A 17,960-nucleotide genomic window follows, 5' to 3' on the forward strand; every position below is an offset into this window, starting at 1 on the left:
CCAGGGATTTGGCCCATTAATTCACATTTTCGACTTTAAATTACTTATTTAATTGTTTTCATCGGTCATTTTATTTCTGCGATCTCTGTCCGGAACGAAGGAAATCTTCCTTTTAAACATAAAATACATAGTTCTTAAATGTATCGCATGATTTTATGTTGTATTATTCAAGATTCAAGAGTTTATTGTCATGTGCACAGTAAACAGTTTGTTGCACCGTACAATGAAATTCTTACTTTGTGAATCCTCTCAGCAGCCTATGACATAAATTGTAAGGACATAAGGAAAGAAAAACACAAGGCGTAAATCGCAATTATTCCTATATTCTGTGTATGTGGATGGACTGTCACCCCGGCACGGAAAAGCCTGCCTCAACCCCAGTGCTCCCAGTGACGCACCCGCTGGAAACACATCAGCGCCAGTACTCTGGGGCTTCTGTCATGATACCACCATCTTTCATCCTCATGTTCTGTGTTCCACGCAAAGTCATACATACATGTACATGTCTGATGGCTTTCGACTAACATCCTTGTTTTTGCATCACAATAACTACTTGATGTTTTTTTCCTTCCTCTCTTGCTCATGTATTGCGCTCTCTCTAAATGTGTGTGTGTGTATATATATATATTTTTATATAAATATTATTCCATAGAGGGGGTGCGGTGGCGCAGTGGGTTGGACTACAGTCCTGCTCTTCGGTGGGTCTGGGGTTCGAGTCCCGCTTGGGGTGCCTTGTGGCGGACTGGCGTCCCGTCTTGGGTGTGTCCCCCTCCCCTTTCGGCCTTACGCCCTGTGTTACCGGGTAGGCTCCGGTTCCCCGTGACCCCGTATGGGACAAGCGGTTCAGAAAATATGTGTGTATTATTCCATAACATGGCAAAACTACTCAAAACAATGTAGATATTTAACTTGTATATCCATGCAACGACTGTGATCCACCCCCCCCATTCATAGAGATGTTCTGATGGCTTACACAAAACATTCAGTAAATTATTCAGAATTCATCATATAGCATTTATCGTAGCTTTGTGTAAATCATTTTTTATTCCTTCTTTGTGTATGATGATATCAGTCTCGCTTAATGGTAACAATTATTCCATAGAATATGACCATTGTTGTACCGTTTTTAGCAGCAGCAAAAACAGTTTATCGGCGTCATGTGCTGGAAATAAACTGTCGGAATTAACAGCCCTTCAGATTTGCAGATGTAATTACACAACAGTGGCACAGTGTCTCTGGACACACACACACACACACACACACACACACACACACACACACACACACACACACACACACGCACGCACAAGGTATAGTGTGATCTGCCACCCATTTGCTACCGCTTTAGTATTCCTACGATTCTCTGTCTTTAACAATAATCATTTTGCCTCATATGGGATAAAGTGAACATCTGAGTATTTCTTTATCCTGGTACTTATCATAATTTATTTGTACCCTTTATCAACCTTTTACTGAACTGATACAGTAAAAATTACCCTGCTAAATGAATGGGGAAAACAGTATAAGTAGATGAGGGTACAAACTTTGAACTGTAGATCACTGGAAAAACGTCACATAAATGAATTATTATTATTATTATTGAGGGGGCGTGGTGGCGCAGTGGGTTGGACCAGGTCCTGCTCTCCGGTGGGTCTGAGGTTCGAGTCCCGCTTGGGGTGCCTTGCGGTGGACTGGCGGCTAGTCCTGGGTGTGTCCCCTCCCCCTCCGGCCTTACGTCCTGTGTTGCCGAGTAGGCTCCGGTTCCCCGCAACCCCGTATGGGACAAGCGGTTCAGGAAATGTGTGTGTGTGTGTGTGTGTATTATTAAAGGGGGGCACGGTGGCGCAGCAGGTTTGGCCAGGTCCTGATCTCTGGCAGGTCTGGGGTTTGAGTCCGGCTTGGGGTGCCCTGTGATGGACTGGCGTCCTGTCCTGTGTGTGTCACCTCCCCCTCCAGCCTTGCACCCTGTGTTGCCGGGTTAGGCTCCAGCTTGCTGCAACCCCCAGTGTGTGTGTGTGTGTGTAAATAGATAAGCAATTGTAAGTAGCTTAACAATGTATATCGCTTTGGAGGAAAGAGTATTAATAATAATACCAAACAGTGTCCCTATCTACTACATTTAAAAGTGTGTGATGGCCACGTGTTCTAGTAGGTCCAGATACCAGCCGTTTTAGAAGCCCATTACGTTTTGCTGTCCCTCTCCGGTAACTGGCTGTGTAAGCTGTGGTAAAGCGTAGCAAAAAAAACATATTGTAACAGCTCTTCAGCTGACAGCAGCAAATACGAGTTATGATTTGAATGCAGGTAGAAAGGGATGAGCCGCCACCCAGCAGCGTGCGTTGTTGAAAGGGCAGCGGACAGCTCAGATGGTGTATTTACCACACTGGGTAAATACGCTGAGCTGCACTTCGGAGAGCACCACCTAGCAACTTTGCAGAGCGCTGGGCGGCCGCATCTCTGTTCGTACCCGTGTTCCCGGGCCGAACCCTTTAGCGTGGAGCCCGCGGGCTGGCCGGAGGGAGTGGGTTTGATCACCTCTCGCAGGTCCGCCTGCTCCGGGTGTTTGGTAGCCTGTCCTTATTGAAACATTAAAACGTTTCTGCTCCTTTTGCACACCCTCGATACGGTCACATCCCTAACCGAGCCTTTTCATGTGTCTTTCAAGCGAAGTTGCTGGGTGGCCGTCAAGTCCTCAGTTCCATCCCGCATCTTCAGTGCCGACTGAACCGTGTAGCTCAGTCCGTTCCATTTATGTTCGGCCCAGTCCACTCAAAGGCTCAGGTGACGTCAAGCCGTAAAAATAAAAGCAGTCGCAAGCGTATTTAATTTTTAATGACATTTTTTCCACTCCTGTACTTTCTTGAATTCCTCTATGTAGCAGAGTAAAGTACATGGTTTGCACCCTCTGAGCCAATGGATGCTACTAAAGAGCATCCAAACTGAATAGGAGTATGGGGCCACCTGGATTCAACTCACTTCCACAGTGTTTACAGCTCCTTTCCGGTGTTTCGCTGCCAGCGATCAATAACAAGACGAGGAACGTTCTCCATGTTTATGGGATGAAACGGTCGACGATCGGCGCTTCGCAGCAATTTGAGGAGACGTTTTCACTTATTTTAAGTTTGTGTTAATATAGCTCAAAGTTAATATGCATGCTACAGACATACAACGTATTTTATTAATTATAGCATCACCTGAGATTTTTCTGGACCAGTAAATAAATCAAGGGGCACCTGAATTATTGACCTTTCATTGACTGTGTCTTGGGGGGTGCAGTGGGTTGGACTGGGTCCTGCTTTCTGGTGGGTCTGGGGTTCGAATCCCGCTTGGGGTGCTTTGTGACGGATTGGCGTCCCATCCTGGGTGTGACCACTCCCTCTCCAGCCTTATGTCCTGAGTTGCTGGGTTAGGCTCTGGTTCCCTGTGACCCTGTATGGGACAAGCAGGTGTGTGTGTGTGTGTGTGTCTGTCTGTCTTTCAATGGTAAAAGTAACTGCAATTATGAACAAATCAGATTATGAGCAGTTGTCTGGTGCCACTTCTTTGTAAGATGAAGAGATGGTTTCTTCCAGTTCAATCCAGGGCAGGCAAGTGATATCGAGAAGGGACGGTATGACTGTGCTTGGGACCCGTTCGCTTGCAGCAGCGATTATGTACAAGTACGCAGTGCTCATCGGTGCTCTCCACTGGAGAACGCAGCTGCGTCGACCCCTTTGGGGCAGTTGTTTCTTTTTCTTGTTTAATCTTTTTCGCTGAGAATCATGACGCAGACAGAGGATCACAGGAGATCGCTGCTCCCTGAGCGTCTGCAGGCCCTGTTGGTGGCAGCGGTCTTCCTTCGCTGCGAGGAGACACTCGGGGGAAGCGGTCTCGTTCGACCGAAGGCGAACACTTAGCCGTGACGCTACGCTGCGGACGGACACGGCCGGACGGACGCAAAACCACGATCCCTGTCACAGGTGTGCGCGCACACCAACGCGCTCTGACTGAATGCGGTAAATGGTTCATAATCACAGCCTAGGAGTCTCAAAACTCTGTGATTATTTGACATTTTTCAGTGGGGTCCATCCATTTATCTATCCAATTATTTATTTTTCAAGCTCTAACAGCATCAGTGCTTGTAAAGGTTATGAGCACTTTATTAAAAGCCCCATTATATTTGGCATCTTAAGAGAGGAAGTACCGAAAGGTCATAATTAATAGTTTTGCACTCAGACCAGCACCCCAGCACCCAAAAAACCCCGGGACACAATCTTATACCATATCAGATGGAAGCTCGAACTTGAACTTTTCTTTGGCATTCCTTGCTCCGCTGTGAACTCTGCGGTCCTGTTCATGATGGCGCATCAACCGTGATCATTAGGGATGTCACAGCCGGACACGTACGGGACGTGAGCGAGTACTTCTGCCTTCAGCCACCGATGAATATTTATGACTGACCGCTTTGAGTTCTCGCTGTATTGTCAGTAGGGTGCAAAAGGTGCTAGAGGACGACGAGGCGTTCGGGGTCCTCTTGCGAGGGCCAGCGTGAACACGCAGCCGTGTGTCCCTCCGCTGATCATTTGAGCTGAGGGGTGCGTGAGGGAGGTCCAAATTGGTCACGGTCTATTTCAGCGTGGTCCTCCTGTCACGGTGGCTCGCTTGCTAGAGGCTCCTGAAAGACAAGACGAGTGCGTCCCTTGCCGGGGACGGGCTGGCGGATCGGTGGCAGGATGCAGATTGGGTTCGCCCTATTTGTGTCTCCAGGAAGGAAACTGTCCTGGCCACGAGCAAGACCCTCTTTTTCGGTCCTATTATTGGTCGTAAACACAGGCCGCGGTTCGAATCAGCTTCTCCGGCCCTGCTTCCCAGCTCCTTCGTGCGGCGCAGGAAACTAAGAGCTACGTCCATCTTTCGTCTTCCAGGGGACTCCATGTTTGCGGAATTTACACAAATTACACATTTCAGAGTCTTGTGTCACACCTGTGTTTTACCTTGCTTTACCACGAGTCTTTCCGAAGAAAAGATGAGCTTGCTTACATCCTCGTGCTGCTCATTTCAGATCACCGTGTTAAAGTTCAGTAGTGGAGTCACAATGGTCTGTGTGTGTGTGTGTGTGTGTCCTACTTTACTATCGACATCCTGGACGTTTAGGTCTTGAGCAAATTATCTGTCTGCCTTTTGCTGCGGCTCTTTTAAAAATACACCCTGTATCACTTGACGGTGGGATGTGGGATCGCTGACTGACATCATTCCGGCTTTTTTGGCTCCCCCTCCCACATTAGCGCCACCGAATATACTTTAATAATCATTTATTTTTCCTGTGGGCTCAGCAGTCTCACACACACAAACACAGATAAAACCCTACATGCATTGTGCGTTTTCAGAGCCTTTTTGACACATTTTCCATTTATGAGCTTCAGCTCTCAGACAGAGGTAGTACAAGTCGAACATCTTTTGATGCCGTGTGTAATCGACCATTAGCAAATTAGAGGGAAGGGGCTATCAGATTGCATTTATCTTAAAAAGGCTTAATCTACTTTTTTTTTGTTTTTTTTTTTGCGTGTCTCTTTGGTTTCGCAAGTGTTACGTAGGCGATCCGTTGCAAAGTGGTGCTGACAGCCTCTGACCTTTAAACATCCTCCCGAAATCGAATCACACATCAGAATGAAAACTCACATGACCTGGACACCTGTTTCCTCCTTTGTTCATAAAAGTTTCTGAAAGAGACCTGGCAGGAGAGGCAAACCCTTCTGAATATAGTAGAGAACTGAATAATAATAATAATAATAATAATAATAATAATAATAATAATAATAATAACAGTGGAGCTTTCCAGTAGCAGACATTGTGGTCTGCCCTGTACATTCTGTATAGAGATTGCAGTCAGTTTTGCATTTTTCACTCAGATGTTACACAGTTCTTTATTGGACCTTTGTGATATCTGGTCCTTGGAAAAACAGAAAGAAATTGTTGCTTTTTTATAAGCACCAGTAAATATAATCTGTAGGGACAAAGAGGTGGAAGGATATGGGGCTGAATGAGAGCGCTTCAAATCACAGGAGGACACTACGTGAGGAGCAGCGGGCTGCGATGGAGCCGCCATCTGAGGCCTCTTTTTCCGTGCCTTATATATGCATTATCGTAAACCAAAATTCATATAATACCGACAGTTGTGTTCTTCTTAGAACCACTTTGATGCCGCTATAAGCAGCGTGTTGGAGCTTCATTCTGTCGCGTGTGACAGTGTTTTACACACATGGCCTAATGCATGTTCCCGTTTCCTTTCAGCTCTCACACCACTGAGACGGACATTGGGGTGTGTAAAGGTAAGAGCTGCTTTTTCATTATAGCGCCGTCCGTCACATCGCGCCAACTTCGCGTAGGCACACCTTGAGGGAAGGGACCCATTCTTAACAGCTTATTATACATTTTGATTTTTATTTTTGCCTCATTTTCTCATTGTTCTCTTACTTCCAGTGTCCGTAGAACAGGATAATATTCACGACCTCCGAGCTGTTATGCCGTGCAGTAATATACAGTACAAAGCAAGCGTGTCACCTGTAAATGTAATTCTAAATACTTCAGATTCACTTCACTTTGAATACGAGACGGATGCGGTCTAGTCGGTGTGACGGGAGCTCCTCCTTTGTCAGCGCTGTGTTTATTTTCTGCTGCTTTAAGCAGAAATGTAGAGACAGCAGGAAAATGGGACATATGTTCACGCTTCTCTTACCGTGTCTGATGTGACGCATGAGCGCCATCGCCGTGTCCCTCCCGTCCGGGCGGGAGAAACCGCCGCCCATCCGTGTCTGACAGTTGTCGATAGTCCTGTCGTTCAGTTGGGGGGGCGCTACTCTGACGGGCTCTCTCAGCACACTGGGACACGTAGGGTCGTGGGGTCCCTACCGGGTGTCTTTCGACCAGGGCGTGCACTGCAGTGTGTACGAAGAGCGTGACGTTTAGCTGTTGGGCTCAAAGGGGTTAGTCGTGTGTCCTGCTCTACTGCTTTACTGTAAGCCCTCTGTGGTGGGAATCCGTGCCCACTGTTTCAGATCTCTGCTTCGCCGCTTACATTAAATCATTCGGATGGAATAAACATGACGCGAAAACCGAGGCTGAATCAGCTCAGGTGGGGAATGTATGTAAAAAGTCCTTGGTTGTTGCAGGTAACTTTGTTGCTTTGTTATGGCAACTGTTTCCCGGTAACGGTGTGCCACATCCCCGGTTCGCCCACGTCGCTGTTTATTTACTCAAATCCTCACAACATGATGCTGAAAGTTTGTGTCGGCCTACGGTAAGCGGAGAAGTCGGGCCGATGTTCTTACCTGGGCCGAGGAAGCCTCGGCATAGGGGGGATGGGAGTCTCTGTGGGGCCTGTTCTGTACAGCTCAGTCTAGAGCGACTCTCATGGAGCAACGAGACCTTTTCTTTGGTCCGCCATGACCTGTTTTTTTTTATTTTATTTTAAATTTGTTTAATGCTGGGGAGGGTGCGGTGGCCCGGGTCCTGCTCTCTGGTGAGTTTGGGGTTCGAGTCCCGCTTGGTGTGCCTTGCAACGGACTGGCATCCCGTCCTGGGTGTGTCCCCTCCCCCTCCAGCTCCTCGCCCTGTGTTGCAGGGCTAGGCTCCGGCTCCCCGCGACCCCGTATGGGACAAGCAGCTTCTGACAATGCGTGTGTCTTTAATACTCGTCTTAATTTGTTTATCTGACTCTTTTCTCCAAGGTGACTTACAGTGAGGTTTTTACCCTTACCTATTTACACTGATTTATACATTTATTCAACAGAGTAATTTTCATTGTGTCATTTCAGGGTAGGAGGGGGTGCGGTGGCGCAGTGGATTGGACCGCAGTCCTGCTCTCCGGTGGGTCTGGGGTTCGAGTCCCGCTTGGGGTGCCTTGCGACAGACTGGCGTCCTGTCCTGGGTGTGTCCCCTCCCCCTCCAGCCTTGCGCCCTGTGTTGCCAGGTTAGGCTCTGGTTCCCCGTGACCCCGTATGGGACAAGCGGTTCTGACAATGTGTGTGTCTGACATTTCAGGGTAAGTACCTTGATTGAGGTACTACTGTAGGAGTTGGGTTTGAACCCAGGATCCATTACAAAGGGACAATTCGAACCACTAAGCTACCAGCTGTCCCCCTACATCATCATAATACCATCATTATTTTAATATAGCATCATTTTAATCAGCAGCACCATCTTCAACAACTCGTACCATATAATATAATGTGTGTTATAATTTGCACCAGCAGTATTTTACCGCAATGAATATGGAGTACATTATACAGGTTTAATAATCATCAATGAAAAGCATTAATGTGCTTTCCTAAAAGCAGAATGTCTTGAAATTTGCTCACATGTATATTAAACAGAGTTTCTTATTACTTCAAATAGAGTTTCTTAATTGTGACATTAATAAAAATACAGTCTGGTTATTTAGTTTAGTGTTATTTGCTTAAGGTAATTTTGCCCTGAAATAGAGTATTCCGTGCACAGTACAACACTGACGTAATTATGCCCATTGTACATTAATTTCTCAGGGATTTCCACTGTGATGAATGTTATTCACATTAAATATGCACATTAATCTTAATTTGTTGACTGCTTCAGAATATTGACGGATAGATACCCATCGATTTCATTTACTGCCTCCGGTATTTCTCCATTTCAAAATCGCTCTGGTTGTTCCAGTTTTTGAGTGGAAATCAATACCGTGAAGCAGCGTTCAATCTCGAGGCAGAGATTTTCACTGCTTTTCGGTTGTGTGTCATTGATGTTGACCTGCGAGAAAAGAGCTTCAGCGCCTCATATTGTCTTCAGTATATTCTGTCATCTATTCAGTGTTACTGGGTTTGTGTGTCGACACCCCTATTTTGAATCTCGATAGATGAAACATATTGTGAATGCGTGAAATTGATAGAACGTAGAAAAGTAAAAAAATATATATTCTTGGTAGCGGTAGCAGCAGTTTTGGTTTTTTCCAGGGTTCCCTTCTTCTCATTTCCCGTTTATCTTTCCCACTTTATATAATTAACAAATGTTGTGCAAAAATCTAATGATCTGATAATTTTACAAAAAATACTGAAATGGTCAGTACGAGCCCATTTACACGGGGGGAAAAAAAATCATTTAACCTTTAGTCCCTAAAGTCATTTCACTCTGTCTCGGTGAAAGTGTGTGCAAAGGAAACGATTAATTTTAAATGTAGTCTGTGTTTCTAACAGGCGGTAAAATGTAGCTGCTGCGTTCCGTTTACCGGTGGCCACACGTAAAAATATAATCTCAATTTAAAGCCAGGTGTGTCTCAAAGTGAGCCAGGGGTTCCGCCCTTGGACCGGGCTGAAAGGTGAGCGGCCTGCTGTGCGCCGTCGTGACGGATTGCTCATTCCTCCCCTTGTCCAAGCTGGGGCTCCGCAAACCTCGAGACATAAATTACACTGACTGCCTTAATTAGGATTCATCAATAAAAGGTAATAACTGGAATTGCAGCTCCAGCCCAGGGAATTGACTGGGCGGCGGCCTGAATTTCCTCCTAGGCTTGACTCTTCACACCAGAGCTAAAGGCATAAATACATGAATGAATAAGGATAATTATGGTTAGTAGTAGGAGTGGTAGTCGTGGTAATAGCAGCGGTATTCCTTGTACACTTTTGTTCACAGGTTGTCCAAGTCCGGGTCATGGTGGATCCCAGCCATTATTATTATTATTATTATTATTATTATTATTATTATTATCCTGGTGAGTCTTTATGCTCCAGCGTCTCCCTACCACATGTTTTTAGCCCTATATGGAACCCGGTGCGCTCATCCCAGGCTGGTCCTGTTGCACGTCACTCATGCTGCTGGGGAAGAAGGAAGGAGATAAGGAAGCTCTGAGCTCTTGCACCCGAGGACGTGAGACACAGTGCATGCAAATGGTGCCGAGCGCGGTTCAGAGACACGCCGGATCAGGCTGCTCGCTGCCCATTTTGGCACTGAATCATCAGTAATTAGTCTTTGCTTTTAACGAATTAGTATTTTGTGCTCTCCCTGAGGTTTGCGACCCTCGAATCTCCCCCTGCGCCGTGAGCCGAGGAGGGCGTAGTTCTGCTGGTGGACCCGTGGGCCCGGCGCTGCTCCTCTGGCAGCTCCCACTTGTTCACACACGCTCATTGCCTTCTTGTCTTTGTTTTGCACATTGTTCCCCACTTGGTAACACGCAAACAGAGCGGCAGTAGCACAGCCCCACGGCAAAGATCATTTAGTCCAAGTATGATTATCCTCTTAGTCCCACAGACTCTCCCGTCCAATGTGTCCATTAGGGACGCAGCGCTGAACAGCTCATGTAAATGAGGCCCCTGATGTGAATAAATGGTGGTGATTTTGTCATGTTCTCAGACAGATCAATACATTGGCACCAGAGTATGGTAAAATTAATTTTATCTAGGGAAATCCATACTCATTTAGCGTTTCGTCTTTCTCTCGGGTCCATGCGTTTATGTTCTTTTCAAGGGCTTTTCCACTTCCGCTATGGTGGACCTGTGCAATGTATGAACAGGAATAAATGGCACGAGTGACCCTGCGCTCCTGGCACTTCACACCTTCTCTGTAATTTCAGACAAATGCGTAAAATGAGGACGAATAAGGCAGCAGGGGGCGTAGTGATCAAAGCTGCTACCTTCCGATCCAAGGACCCAAATCTGAATCCTACAGCCTCTATAGTACCCTTGATCAAGATATTTACCCTGAAATGACACCACAAAAATGACCAATGGGTTAATCAGTGTAAGTAGCCTGGTGTACAAACATATTAGTATAAGTCATTTTGGAGAAAAGTATCAGAGAAGTGAGCAAATATTAATAATATGCAGCAGGAGGACAGTGCTGGTCTCACTCCTCCGTTGACCTTTCATTGACACTCTGGTCCAGAAGCACACTTGGTCTGGGGCTAAGGGGGACCTAGATTGGGCTGTTGTGTGTGCTGGTGTGTGTTCGTACACATGCGGGGCCTGGCTCATCAGCGCTAAGAGATCTGGCCGCCTCCCGCCACCCCGTGTCAACGGTCCATTGTGAGGAGCTGCGTGTTTTAATCTTCTTCACCCGTTTTCCGATCTCCTGGCTCCGGGCTGATAAGGGGCTCACGTGGAGAGATGAGTTTGGGCTCCGAAACACTCTTACACGCAAATACTGATGTGAGGCTCGATTGACGCCCTGTCAGTTTGTCCCCGCTGATCTCTGCTGGCCAGGGCATCTACATACATCGGGCTGGGCGTTTCCTACAAACGTTTCTATTTATTCTTTTAGCATAAACTTTTCTTCATAGTGATTTTCAGTGATTTTTTTTCCCCTGTGTAAATGGGCTCATACTGACCATTTCAGTATTTTTTGTCAAATTATCAAATCATTAGATTTTTGCATAACATTTGTTAATTACATAATGTGGGAAATATAAACGGGAAATGAGAACAAGGGAACTCTGGAAAAAACCAAAACTGCTGATACATGACAGTAAACTACGTAGTCATTTTTTTCATCTTCACACCAGATCAATGTAACACACACACACACACTAATTTGTCCCACTCTTCAGTCTCCATTCCCCTTGAAACATGTCTTTCACTCGTGGGAGGAAACCAGAGCACCTGGAGCAGTCCCACGTGAACACAGGGAAAAGAAGTAAGCTCCAAGCGGACTGGATTCGAACCTACAACCGAACGGTCACCATCAAACACAACAAAACACCAAATTGCAGATGAATTTTTGCTTCGACGGCAGTGTGTGCACTGTCAGAGTGCCCGTCTCTCCCCCACCGGCTTTCACATCGGTGCTAATACTGTACCGGTTTATGTGGCCCTTCCTGCCTGCGACCAGCACGGCTTCTCCCACATTAACAACAAGTAGGTCATGTTGTAGGATCTCTGTTTTGGAGAGGCTGAGTTGTAGGTGGTGAACAGACATCTGTGCAGAGATGTCGAACAGACAGGCAGCAATGCGTGTGGAAATGTCTGATTCTCCCGGTGGAAAGCAGAGGAAGAGCTGACTATCATCAGCATAGCAGTGGTACTTGAATCCATGGGAGGTGATAACAGGGCCGAGGGAGGAGGTGTAGATTGAGAACAGCAGAGGACCCAGTACCGAGCCCTGCGGAACACCGGTTGAGAGAGACAGAGGAGAAGAACGGGAGCCCCGCCACACCACTTGATAGGATCTGTCCGATAGGTAGGACTCAAACCATCTTAGTGCTTTTCCTTTGATCCCAAACTGACCGAGAGAGGAGAATCCGGTGGCTGACAGTGTCAAATGCTGCAGACAGGTCGAAGAGTATGAGGGCCGAGAAGAGGGAGGCTGATCTAGCTACTGGAGAGCATCTGACACCACCAGGAGCGCTGTCTCGGTGGAACGTCCAGCTTCGATTCAGACTGATATCTGTCAAGGAGATCATTCTGGGCGAGGAATTCAGACAGCTGATCGCCGGTCACCCGTTCCAGAGTTTTTGACAGAAAAGGGAGGAGGGAGACTGGCCTGTAATTTAGGATACGTGCCTTCATCCACGATACTCCAGTAGGAATAGAGAGTGGCGCTTGAATTGACAACCTTCAGATCCACATCCTCAGCTCGTACTGTACACTTACGAGGTCTGTGTGTGTGTGTGTGTGTGTGTGTGTGTGTCTCCCTGATGGCCAGCCGCCTCCCAGCAAAGGGGAAACCCACTGACTCAGACTAATGCGCTGTCGCCCGGTCAGACGACAGATTAGTCAGGGGATTATGGCACAGCGGCCCAGCGTGTCTGGGGCCGAGTGCAGCAAACTGAGCTCTGTATGACTGTGACGGAAAGCCGGTCCATCACCACGGGGATTAGAGGCTGGAGGGAGAGAATGCAAAACATACAAAGATGGGAACTGAGTATTTTTGCGCTCTCTGTTTGCAGGTGCTTCACAAACATCCTGACATGTTTGGGGGCCCTGCTGATTTAAGGGCTTCTGCCGTTCGCCCAAAGCCATTCGTTCCTAATCAACCATAAAGGATTGTGTGTTATGAATCATAACTTCTTTGGAGAAGCTCCTGCTTTAACACACACAGTTATTGCCCATTGTTTCAGCTGGTGTTCAGCTCTTTTAAAGTGCGTTATCCTCCTTTGGAATCTACCGGTGAATTGTTAAAATACTCCGGACCAAGACGGTCAGGGTAGAATGCAGAGTGAGGGCGTAGGTTTGTAAACTGACATTGAAGAAGGGTCTCAAACCCATCTCCTTCAGAGCCACTTCCCTCCTGATTTTCTGGCAGCTACATTTATACATATAGGCGGTTTTTACTGTGTCAATATGGGGTATGTACCTTGCTCAGGCACTACTGCAATGGATGGGATTTGAACCAATGACCTTTGCATCCAGTGGCACGGCTCTAACCACTAGTTTGGAGAGGTGTGACACCCCCCAGGCTGCAGGGTTGGCGCCTTCCCTTTGTCTACATTAAATATGGAGACTGTGCACCACAGGCATTATGTGAAGAGCTATAAGACACCTGAGGGTGACCCCGATCCTCTCCAAGCTGGGTCCTGTGGGTCGTGTGGCACCAGTTCAGCTCTTACATGTACCGAACAGAAATGAGAGACCCCATTTATCTCTCTCTGTCCCTGTCTGTTGAGTTGCAAAGGACCCTTTTCATGTTTACATGTTTTACACATTGACCTGGCCTCTCCAGCAACACACAGGGGAGTGGGACACCATGTCCATGCTGTTGTGGCTATACCATGCAGCAATACTGGCAGTAAGAGCAATACTAGACCTCAGCCAGGGACACATCCGTGGGCGCCGGCACGCCGCTCCTTTTTCATTTGGCCACCGGGGCAAACAATCACTTTTACGGGATTTCCGAGGTCAGGATGCTGTCAACCCGCGTTCCCCTGCGCCCGAATCCCATTCTTGCAGGCCACGAACATCCGCTCGTTCCTTTAATCACTCCGAGAGTCTGTTTTATTTGCCGAGGACCGGAAGCCCTGCTTAAGTGGACTCGGCGGAGGGCCTCAGCGCTGCCCTTTGCCCTCGACGCAGGCAGGTTGGGTTAATTACTTCAAATAAACTGCCCCAGAGACGGTGTGTCTGAGCTCACAGTGGAGCTGGAGGAGCTGTGAGGTGGCTGGTGAGTCGGCAGCAGGTCCTAGCCCGGTGCAATATTATTTATGTGTCTGTGTGCGTGAATGCAAAAATATGCTGTATATATGTACATAATAATGAAATAATGTGAAAATAAATGATATAATGTAAATTATTTTATTTCACTTTTTTACACAGCACTCTTTTCAACGTGATGACAGAGCGCTGACCGCATATACAGTCTGAATTTCATTTTAGTGTACCGTGCTGCTTGAACTTATGTGAACCCTGTGGGGATGGTAATTATTCTTGTATAAAATATTAAAAAAAAGCATAAAATTTAAATGTTAAACTTGTAAAATGGAGAAATGATTATGACTTACACACCTGATTCTACTTACCTACTTGGTTTAACCAATACAACCTGGGGTTCACTTAGTTTTGCAGCTGCACTGCTTATTATTATTATTATTATTATTATTATTTTTATTTTTTATAGAGTGCTCTTCTCACACAGTTACACAGAGCCACAGAGCGCTTTAACACAGGGATACAGCAAGAAAAATTGATACAAACAAAGAAGACGGTCAACTAACGGCTGCCATAATGAAGAACTTATTATAGAGCTACAAGTATACCAACTGGCCACCGGGGAAAGCAACAAAAACTCCCAACTGAAGGTTGAGGGAGAAAAAAACCTCTGGGGGTCCACGGGCCAGTGGTTGCCCACCCCTCCTGGGCATTCTAGACAGTAACAATTTATAAGCCAGTGTTTAACAAGTAATTATAATGTTGGTAAGTGGCATCTTGGATCCCCAGCTCGGCACGGAACGTCTCGATCGTCACGGCAGATGGACATCATCCTCTGTCAGCACGGGATTCGTCTGTCACCACTGGCCGGCCTCCTCGGGTCTTATGTAGCGAGGTAGTGCTCAACGAGAAGATAGGACAGAGCTAGTAATTTGTTACTTAAGTAAATTTAAAATGCATTTTTGTAAAGGTGATAAAATAAACAACCAAGGCAGCTCGAATTACATTACGAGGTGGAATGCCTGAGTGAACATGTAACATGTTTTACTTCCGTGTTTCTACTACACACATGATTTCCTTTAAAAAATATATGGAATTGATCATTACACACCTATTATGTCACATAAGAAGGACTTTTTCACAACTGCACAATAAGATGGTAAGAACATAAGTGTACACATATGACACATATATGGGTGCCAGGAAGAGCTAGAGTGTCAGGAACATCATGGAGACTGACAGGCGGGCTGCACTCTGACAGTTTACTCCCACATGGTGGACACACCTCTCTGCACACAGCGATGTCTGGCCGATGGTATCCGGTCGTCCCCCAGAGACAGCTGCCTTCACACTCGCCTGCGTCTCGACGGCTCTTTTCAAGTCCACGAGTCCTGTGGGAAAAGTAGCAGATACCTTTACATCTTCATACAGTTTCCTTGGAGAGACATGATGAGACGTGAGAGCGTTTCCTTTTACAGTTGTGGACACGTCCCCCAGTGGAAAACAAGTGATCTGAGATACGGAAGTCGAGCATTTGGCGAGTCACGACCCTTCTGTCCCATTCTTCACTCTTGGGATCCAGGAAAATCTCGACTTGTAGGTTGAGGATGGAGTCTGAAGAAGCTGTTGCTCATGAAGAGAAGGATGCCATGTTTCTACTCTCCACTTTGCACATGTACCTGTGTGACGGTATTACAGCACTCATACCAACACTCTAACTTAGTAATGATGCAGCCAGAGTCGCGATATGTTGTCAAAGTTGAGTACCGCCTCGGAGAGGTGGTCCACCTGCAGTCTAAGGTCCTGCTTGTGCCCGGCTGTGACAGCCTTCATGGTGTTGACTTTTGGAGGACATGGGGCATGGCCAGGGTCAGCAGATTGGTGGCTTGTGATTTGCGCCCACTGGCCCCCACAGAAAAACGACGGAGAAGTGAGACAGAGAGGAGAAGGCTGTTCTTGGACTGAAGACACAGATGCGGGGAGATACACTGCACAGAGGGACACTGCGGCTCTCTTACCATTCCTTCACACCCAACCAAACTTTAGTGTGCTACTCAATGTTCTTTTCTTCCTTTTTCCTCAAGGGGACATGGGCTGTACATCATGCTGGAGAGCAGCGTCTCATTCCTGGACAAGTTTCAGTAACACGGTTCATTCCAGGTAGTTCAGCACTGTGGTACAGCAGGTAGCACTGGTGCCTCACAGCACCTGGGCTTTACATCTTGACTGGGCTTAGGCTCTATCTCAGTTAGTGTGGAGTTTGCATGTTCTCCCTGTGTTCACGTAAGCTTATTTCAGGTGCTCTGGTTTCCTCTCCTGGTCCAAAGACGTGTGTTTCAGGTGTACTGGTGGCTGTATGTGTGTAAGTGAGTCAGCGAGTGTGTTACATTGCTCCGGTGTATAGTTTGGTGAATGACTATAGCTACTGTACTGTACAGTAGTGTATCTAACAATGTAAGTCGCCTTGCAGGGAGGTATTGGCTAAATCCTAGTTAATAATCACTGTATGTTGCTTTGGAGAAAAGCTTCCGCTAGATGAATAAATGTAAATGTGCTCGTTGTGATGGCAGGAGGGACAGATAACGGTGTTTTTGGAAAAACACCGTTTCTCCCCCCTCGCTTTCCGGAGTACATGGGCTCTCTTTGATACACGCCCCTCCTGAGCGCAGACGGTAACCTGTATGAACCACTTGTACAGGCAGACGTGATGATCAATGATGATGGCGGACAGGGTGCAGCTGGGGGCTCCTGTTGATTTTGTCTGTGAAGAAGCGTGGAGATGATGGACAGGGGCAGGTGTTGGCTGCCCGTCAGGCAGCCTTTCGTGGACGCTCAGCTGTAAAATAGAGGCCATATACACACAATGCTGGCGGTCGATGAGGCTGGCGGCGGGTCGTTGGAGGGTCTCGCTGGGCTTGTGCACATTGCTTGCCTGCAGAAGCCTCCCAGCACCAGGTCAGCGCCTCATACAAGCATTTCACTGACTCTACTGATACTGTGAGATGATCGCAGAGTGCAGGTCAAGTCACACGACAGCTCTGCGTGGCTCGAGATGTTCCCTCACCTGTCGGTATGGCTTTGCAAAGTGGAGGGCAGCAGTAGTGGTTACTACTGTCATCTTGCAACAGAAGGTCCTAGGGTCAAATCCTGTTGTTGCTCCTTTTGCAGTGCCCTTGATCAAAGCAGTTATAAGAAGGCTTTTCTCGAGACTGACATCTTAGTATGGAAGTTCTGCACCTCTGCATGAAACCGGATTCTTTTTATCTCCGTATTTCAGATTCATTCTACATGTAAAGTCTATAGCTTTTACACAGGTCTTCAATATGGTGTCATCCAGCTGCTGTCGATCCAGTACTGTCTCTCATTGTAGGTGTCACCGTTCTTACATTATTTATGTTTGAACTCATTGTGAACATCTCCCAAAAAGGCATACGTCTAATTCTCTTATTCAGATATGGGCAGACAAAGCTACTTCTCGAATAAGAGCCTGAAGGGAACTATTGGACTTCTTCATGATTAACTGACGAGTCTTTGAACAAACCGCTCACAGAGCAAATGAAGAATTAGAATTAAAGTCACTTTTTAGGCATAAATAGCAAGTCATACTGAGTGATGGTGTTGATACACTGTTATTTTTGAGCTGTTTTCTATCACTGTTTCTGAAAAAGAGTTTTCTATTTTCCAGCAAGTAATCCACATTATGGCCCATTTGCGGCTTGGAAATACTCCATTGACCACACTGAGGTTAATCCCTTTTCATTTCACATTATGTTATTGTTCTCTCTGCAGAAAGTAAATGACAAATCAAATATCCGAAAAAAACACAAATAAAAAGCAGCAAAGCAGTAATGAGCTGCAATCAATCAGACCTTTGGTTTG

The 17,960-nt window shown here is 46.7% G+C and overlaps 1 protein-coding gene across 25 annotated transcripts in view; it reads left to right on the forward strand.

Annotated features, from left to right (window-relative positions):
• LOC108938752 (receptor-type tyrosine-protein phosphatase delta) overlaps positions 1-17,960 on the forward strand; it is a 325,780-nt gene that overhangs the window by 170,289 nt on the left and 137,531 nt on the right. For all 25 annotated transcript variants that reach the window (XM_029251986.1, XM_029251996.1, XM_029251991.1 and 22 more), the window contains exon 8: positions 6,271-6,308. The gene's annotated coding sequence lies outside the window, so the exon portion shown is untranslated. The remainder of the gene's footprint in view (positions 1-6,270; positions 6,309-17,960) is intronic.

Source organism: Scleropages formosus, chromosome 5 (assembly GCF_900964775.1).
Source record: "Scleropages formosus chromosome 5, fSclFor1.1, whole genome shotgun sequence".
NCBI lineage: Eukaryota > Metazoa > Chordata > Actinopteri > Osteoglossiformes > Osteoglossidae > Scleropages > Scleropages formosus.